Source organism: Nelumbo lutea, chromosome 7 (genome assembly GCF_056320005.1).
Source record: "Nelumbo lutea isolate HS-2025 chromosome 7, American lotus-T2T, whole genome shotgun sequence".
In the NCBI taxonomy this organism is placed as follows: Eukaryota; Viridiplantae; Streptophyta; class Magnoliopsida; order Proteales; family Nelumbonaceae; genus Nelumbo; species Nelumbo lutea.
In genome coordinates, this window is record NC_142690.1 from 38,770,027 (window position 1) to 38,778,328 (window position 8,302).

Here is an 8,302-nt window from a genome sequence, read left to right on the forward strand (position 1 = left end):
ATAGAGGATTCTTATTTCGATGTAGACTTTGTTGTTCTAGACATGACCCCAATCGAGGAATTGAACCATAACCCGATAATCCTAAGACGTCCATTTCTAGAAATGGCCAATGCAAACATCAACTGTAAATTGGGAGAAATGGACATTTCATTTGGGGAGCATAAATTCCAATTAAACGTTTTCAATGCCTCTAAATATCCAAATCTAGGGGAAGATGAGTGCAAGATAGATGTAGTTGATGATCTTTTAGATGCCTTGTTTGCCTCTTGGTTAGATCAGTCTGAGCCCTATTTGTATGAAGAAGAAAGTGAGTCTAAGAATTCAAATGAAGGAGGTGAACGAATGTATATGGCTGAAGACGTTAAACTTAGCGTTGGTTGGGAGGGAACCCAACGTAGTTTTTTTTTTTTTTGCTTTTAGGATTTGAGTTTTCCTTTTCTTGATTTGAGACCATTTGGTAGACCTTGAACCCTTTAGGAAAACCCTATAGATTGTTCCCTTTCGCCCAAGTCTTTTGCAACATCCTAGTTATGCCATTGGGGACAATGGCATTTAAGTTGGGGGAGAGGAAAGAGAGAGAGAACAAAATTTTCAAAAAAAAAAATTGATTCATGACCTAAGCCTTTAAATATGTAGAATTAAAATTTCACTGAAAAACTTTAATATTTTTTTTATTAAAAGAGATTCCCAAACAAAAATAAGTTGAGAAAAATAATAGAAGAATATTGAATTTTGTAGAAATTGGTAGCAAAATAATAGGAGTCAAAATTGGTCTTATTTGAATATTGTCGAAACCATTTAAAAATTGGAAAATACTTATGAGTTTGCCTCTTACCAAGATAAGAAGAGAAAGATTGAGATATCAGACAAATTCTTCAAATTATTAGAGAAAGTGGACTATCCAAAATAGTGTTTCAAAAAAAAGAGAGAGAATAAAAGGTCAATGGACACCCTAGACCTAGTAACCGGGTCTCTTCACCTAAGTTAAGTGTCAAGATTCGTGTCAAACAGAAAATGGAATGCCAAAGACAATCCCCTAACACTTAGTAATCGGGTCTCTTCACCTAAGGCAAGTGTCGAAATTCGCATTAAACGGTGGAAGGTAGCAATAAATATATATATATATAAGTGTGCATATCAAGTTCAGGGGTAGAAATCCACTGTCATAAATGATAAAAAAAATACCCCCCTGATTTTAAAATCAATCTCATCTTATCAGATAGTTTGCAAATGGAAGGGTATAAAAGATTTTTAAGCAAAGTTTCTATAAAATCCTAAGCAAGACAATTTTACCCTTTAAGCCCAATACCGATCTATATAAAGTTTGAGAATTCTGAAATCAAGATACTTGGCTAACTTTGTCAACGATGATTTTGCCATGGGAATGATCTCTTTACTCAGTGTAATTTTAAGGCTACATTGTTAAGGGACTAGCAATGGTTAAGTTGGGGGTGTGATAACTCTGTAGTTAAATGCCTTAAGGGCATCATTTCAAGGGTATTTTCGGCCTTAGAATAGTCAAAATGTCCCATTTTCCCAGTTAAATTCAATATTGTGACATCTGTGAAAGAATGGTAGGATCCATCTAATGGACGCCATAAAGGTTGCGGAATGGGTGGGCGAATTTCAAAAATTTCCTACCTTCTCCCAACTGGGAATCATATTCCCTAAATTTAGAATACAATATTCAATGATTCTACTTGAACCATAATCAAACCAGATCTGTACCAAAAGATAAATGGGAGGAATATACCTGATCCAGAGAAGCAGTATCTCCCAAAGTTGGTGTTCACGCCCAAAGAATGCTCCAAGATCCGTTCCTGCTGAAGATGACACAGCTGTGAATGGAACAGAACCAGCAGGGTGCGTCCTACACACTGGATCCTTCACAAGAATCCTCTGGAATACTAAACACTGAACCCTTTTCAGTCTTTCTTGCAAAACCGATGTCAAGAATAGATTTCTTGACTTTCTTTTCTGCAAAGATCTAATCTTGCAATGGCAGATGGCGGCGGCAGGAGGAGATCTCCAAAACGAAAAAGGCTGAACTGCTTTTTCTGTTTTTTCTGGAGAGTATCAATTAGATCTGATCTGAATTCGCAGGAGATATCCTATACCTCTTCAAAGTGGTTCAAAATCTCCTCCTTTCTTCTTGATTAAGAAACCTCCTTTTTAGGAGTTATCCCAATCCAAATCAGTATTTGGATAGGGGATAATCTTAATCCTTTCTGCAGATAGAGTTAGCTTACTCCTGATCTTATCAGGAGGTTACCAGATTCAAATCTAATTTGAATTTGGTCTCTAAGAGTGGATAATGCTAAAGGCCCAATCCTTTCACTAACTTTAATCTCAAATTCGCCCCATGGATGGTTGATCATATCAGCCCACCTCGAAATGGGCTTTTGGCCCATTAAGTGTTCAGTGTCTAATTACTTTCCAATCTGCTGCCCAGTTGGGCTTCTTTGTATGGCGTGGGACCCAAGCATTGATCTACACACCAGCCACATGTGTTCGGCCCAGCCTCTGAAACAAGGCCCAGCCGAATTCACTAAAAAACTCAATGAACCCCTTGAGTCCATCATATGGACCCCATGGGCCCAACACTTACATTAAGTGGTCCCTGGGCCAAGCCATCTTATAAAAACCCAGGGATTGTGGGCAGGTGCAAGATTAGCCCATCAGGTATTATCCTCAATGGTCTTACACTTAACCTCTCAGCCCTTAATGATCAAGCACTGCCCGACAAGAGAGGACCTCTCCCTCGGCTGCAAGGAACAGTGCCGCACTCTCCTCTCACATGGATCCCGGGAATTAAAACCATTTGCAAACAATTCGAAACCGTACATATATATATAAATATATTAATTTTGCAAAACAAAATTCCAACGATTGAAATCAACTGCCGGCAGTTTGGTTTCCATCAGAGAGAGTGCAGTCCCGATCATTACCCTTTGTCCGACAAAGTGGCTGATTCTGTCACTATGATCACCCACTCAGATGAATTCTCAAACTGCCCCAACATACCCAGGTTTTGATCCCCGCTAAGGATCTCACTGAATGGCATATCAAAGGCAGCCTGATCCAACACCTAGTGAAATGTCATAATCGAGTCTAGGGGTCAGGTGTAACTTTCCAGTTTTGCCCATCTATCTCCAAGGTCCAGGGCAATACTGGAAATCTGGTCCGGTTCAAGGATTCAAGTAATCCCATACTGCATGTGCCTCGGGTCTTACCCTGGTGGCTGAGACAGGCCATCCCAACACTTGGTGGCACACCAGTATCAGCCTTGGCAGGATAAATCTCCCCAGACTTATCCAACGGCTGTGAACATTTAAAACTAACAGGAGTCTCTATAAATGTTCAGTTTTAGGGTTTTACACAGAATTAAACCAAACAACATGAATCAAACATGCACTTTATTTATTTCCACTAAATAACAAAAGTACATCAAATCAGATTGAAGCTAAGGGCATACAAAATTGTCTAACAATCTGAGGGTCTTTGTGCAAATCTTGGGGAAAACTAGGGAGTTTCAAGGCTAAAATGCAGCTTTTGGTAAGATGGTGTGAAGTCTAGCTGAGAGAGTCGGTGTTTTTGTGAAAAACTAAGCACAGGAGGGCACCTCCAATCTGCTAAACCCAAAATGGCGCCTCTCCTACTGTATTAGCATACTCCTCTCTCCTTAAAAAACACTAGGATGCCTCTCCACTCATTCCTTTCATCCTTAACAAACCCTACCCGCCTATAACTACTAAAATCTCACCTTCCATCCCTTCTAATCTCCGCCATCCATTCTAGGGCACTCTCCTTTTATCAATCTAACCTTAGGGAGCCACCTAACTTTTAATCTTCACCATTTAGCATTTAGCCATTAAATCTCAGCCCTACATAATATTGGGTGCCCTCTCCTTTTCTTTTCAGCCTTAGGATCACCTTAGAACAATCCTAACCCTCCCTTCTAAACCATAGGGTGCTCATATTTCTGCAAAAACCCACCTGTCGCCCCCCTCTTTCTCTCTAATCCCAGTTTTATCTGTCGTTCTCTATAAAAAGAACCCCAAGGAACCTGGAGAAGGGGTTGGTCAATTCACCTAGTTGATAAGGCTAAGGTTTATTGAGGAGTTCAAGGGTTGTAGAAGGAAAGGACGCCCAACTCTTGTTAGGAGGGGTTTCTGCAAGACGTCCAGCCAATTTGCAGCTACCGCTATTGGATCTGATCAACCATCCTTTTATTTTGTTTATTTTCTTTCATCTTATTTTTATTTCAGCAATCTTTTAGATTTAATTTCTATTCGTTTGTGTGTTTTGCATATCCGAATTTTTCTGGTTCAAGGCTAAGGTGTCTCAAGGGGTTCGAGGGATGAAGAAGGGAAGGGCACCAAGATCTTGTCAAGAGGGGTTCTTGCAAGCTGTCCTGCAATTCTACAGCTACCATCACTGGATCCGAATTTCGGATCACTTTTGTTTATTTCTTTTGTTGATTTTAGTACTCTTTTAATTTCTGAATTTTAATTATTGTCTAGTTTAATTCCAAAACTTTAATTTCAGCATTAATAAATTTTATTTTTTGATTTTCTGCAATTTCCAATTCCATTTTCTTTTTATTTGTCCGGAACAAAGAGAAATAATAATTTTTCCCTCGCTTCTCTTTGGGTTCGACCCCTTCCTCACCACATACTACATTGTTTAAGGTTATGTGAGGATAGGAAAAATTTATAAATATCTAAACTGGTGTTTCGAAGTGATTAATGGCATGCTTCCACCAACACCCTAGATGCACCACATACAACATTCAGAATGTCAATTGGGAACTTCTACTATAAGATTAAGCCCTTTGGCCTGAAGAATGCTGAAGCCACATACCAGAGAGCGATGACGAGTGTGTTTCATGACATGATGCACAAGGAGATTGAGTGTTATGCAGATGGCATGGTGGTGAAAGCAAAGAAAAGATGAGATCATTCCGACGTATTTAGAAAAGTGTTCACTAGATGCAGGGCTTTCAACCAAAGGCTCAACCCACTGAAGTGTGCGTTCGGAGTATAGTCTAGAAAGTTTCTGGGGTATAGAGTTTACCTAACCGGGATCCACCCAGATCAGGTAAAAGTGGAAGCAATACTGGATTTACCCCCTCTAAACACTAAGTCTCAACTAAAGACCTTCTTAGGAAAGGTTTCCTACCTTAGAAGGTTTATCCCTGGCCTAGCACATGCAGCAATGCCCCTGCTAAAGTTGACCAAGAAGTCCATAGAGTACAAATGGTTAACAGAACATCAAAATGCATTTAACTAGCTGAAACAAACTTTAGCTAGAGCACCAACCATGTCACCTCCAAAAAGTGGTCAAGAGTTTAAGGTGTACATTGCATCACTCAAAAGTTGTAGGATGTCTGTTAGCTTAGGAAAATGATGAGGGTGTTGAGTGTCTAATATACTATGCCTGTAAGACCCTGAAACCGACAAAAAAGAGCTACTCCCATATGGAGTAGTAATGTTTGGCGTTAGTATTTGCCACCCAAAAGTTCAAACACTACAATGAGCAATCTCATCAAGTACTTCATAGATATACCTCCACTCTCAGGAAGACTAGTCAAATGGCTGATGTAATTAATGAGTATAGCATTGAGTACACCCAACCAAATGCGGCTAAGTGCCAAGCGATTGCAGACCTCATAGCTGCCTTCCCTACCAATGACAGCTTCTCCATCACTGAAGAGGTACCTAGAAAATTGCCCATCATTGTAGTAGTAGAAGATGGAGAATGGACCCTGGCCTTCAACGAAAGTAGTACAAACACCTCCATAGGAGCTAGAGTCATAATGACTTTGCCGACCGAATATACTTAAGCCAATTCCTTCAAGTTATATAGTTCCCCTGTTTGTACAACATAGCAGAGTATGAGGCATTGGTATTGAGCCTAAGAGTAGCTAGGCATTTTGGGGCAAAGAAAGTAAAAGTAATAGGAGACTCTAAACTAGTGATTAGGCAAATGGATGGAAGCACCACAATAAGGGAATTGATGATCTTGCCATATCGAACACTGATCCAAAGGTTAACCAGGGACCAAGAAGTAACCTATGGGCACCAAAAAAGAGCAAAAAATATATATGCCGACGCATTAGCCACACTAGGGTCAAAAATACAGCATGAGTGAGAATCCAATCAACATAACAATCCAAATGCACTGTAAATCATCAACAGAAAGGTTAGGACACTGGGTTGAAACAAAAGACAACATTAAAAAGGATGATTGGAGACACTACATAATACAAAAGTTGAGTAACCCAACAGAGGCGATGTAGGATGGCAAAATCTTACTAAGGCTTAGTTTGGAAAGAGTACAAATGCAAATATGTACATCGTAATACAAAATAAAACAAAATATAAGGTTTTGCACTCTACATATTTGCATTTGTACTCCTTCCAAACTCAGCCTAAGGTTCCAACTAGTGAGTGGGGTGTTATACCATAGAAGAATAGGTGGAGTCAGGGAAAGATGTTTGAGACCCAAGGAGGCAAAAGTAGTTTTAAATGAAACTCACAAATCTTATTGTGGAGATGTAACTACGACACTTTATAGGAGACTTCAGAGGTTGGGGTATTATTGAGCAGAGATGAAAATAGATGTAGCCAAAACCCAAAATGATTTTAACAAATTTATACCAAAGGCATACAAGAACATGTGCCTTACAATAGGAGATATAGATTAAAGAAACATGTACATAGATTACATTGAAAACAACACTACACCAGACGACCCAATTATGAGGAGAAAGCTCTTAGCAAAGGCTAAAAGATTCTATCTACATGATGGAGTGCGTTATACAAAAAGTCTTACACTAGGAAACTTTTGCGATGCATAGTCGATGAGGAAAATGAAGAGGCACTGGATGCAGCCCATAGCTCTGAACAAGCCTCACACCAAGGACAACTAGCCTTACACAATCACATCTTGCACCTAGGATTCTATTGGTCAACAATATTGGAAGACACCCAGAAGCATGTACGAAGATGCTACAAATGCCAAGTACATGCCGAACGAATACATCGACCAACCAATGACCTCCGCCCTATTATCACATGGTGACCTTCCCACACCTAGGGGTAAACATGTTAGGAAAAATACACCCACCTTCCAAGGGAAGGGAGATACATCTTGTGGATGGTCGAACCATGCAGGAAGGATGGGCGAGATTTCAAAAATTTCTTTCTCCCTTCCGGGAATCCTATTCCCAATTTTAAAAAAAAATTGCATTTTTCAAGGATCGTTCTTGAAACAAACCGAACCAAATCTGAATCAAAGATTAGGGAGAGAGATACCTGATACGGAATCCACGCAAATGCTCCTCCCAAAGTAGGTGCTCACGCCCAAAGAGAGTGTCAAATCCATCATCCACTAAAAATGACACAGCTTAGGATCAGGTAGGATCAGCAGGGAGGTTCTTCGATAAGAACTCCAATTCTTCTGCAAGAATCACTTCAAGGATGTGAGCACACCTTCAAGATTATTTCTTCTAGCAAGAAATAATATCAACATCAAATCTTGATCAGCCCAAGATGGAGATCGAATAGGATAGGTGGCGGCAAGAACAGAGAGAGAAAAGCAGAATTAAGAATGTTGAGGGCTCTGTGAAGAGAATTTGCCCTCCTATTTATAATCCTCTTTTGAATCAGCTTCCTAATCTGAATAGGAAAGAATTCCTTTGATTGAAATTTGTATTTGAATCTGGACTCTTGAATGGATAAGACTTATCTTATCCATCAGTTAATCATATTCTGATTATAAACCCAATTCACCACCTTTTATTCAATCTAATTAAATACCCAATTCGATGTGGGCTTTTAAGGCCCATTAAGCTTTCAGACTCACTTCCTTTAACTATTAGCTAATTTGGTACTCTTTGTATGTTGTGGGACCCTAGCATTGATCTCCACAAAAACAATATAGATTCAGCCCAGCCTCTATTACAAGGCCTGGCCGAATAAACCGTTAAACCCATCAATATATGCTCTTAGTGGGCCCAACATCTACACTAGATGGTCTCTGAGTCCAACCACCTTATGAAGGCTCAGGGACGGACTTATATGAGATTATCCCATTAGTTTTATTATCCCTAAATGGTCTTATACTTAACCTCTCAGCCCTTAATGATCAAACACTGCTCAACAAGAGACGACCACTCCCTCGGCTGCAAGGTACTGTGCTACACTCTCCACTCACATGGATCCCGGGAATTAAAACCTTTTTCAAACAATTTGAAACCATAATATATATATATATATATATATATATATATATGTGT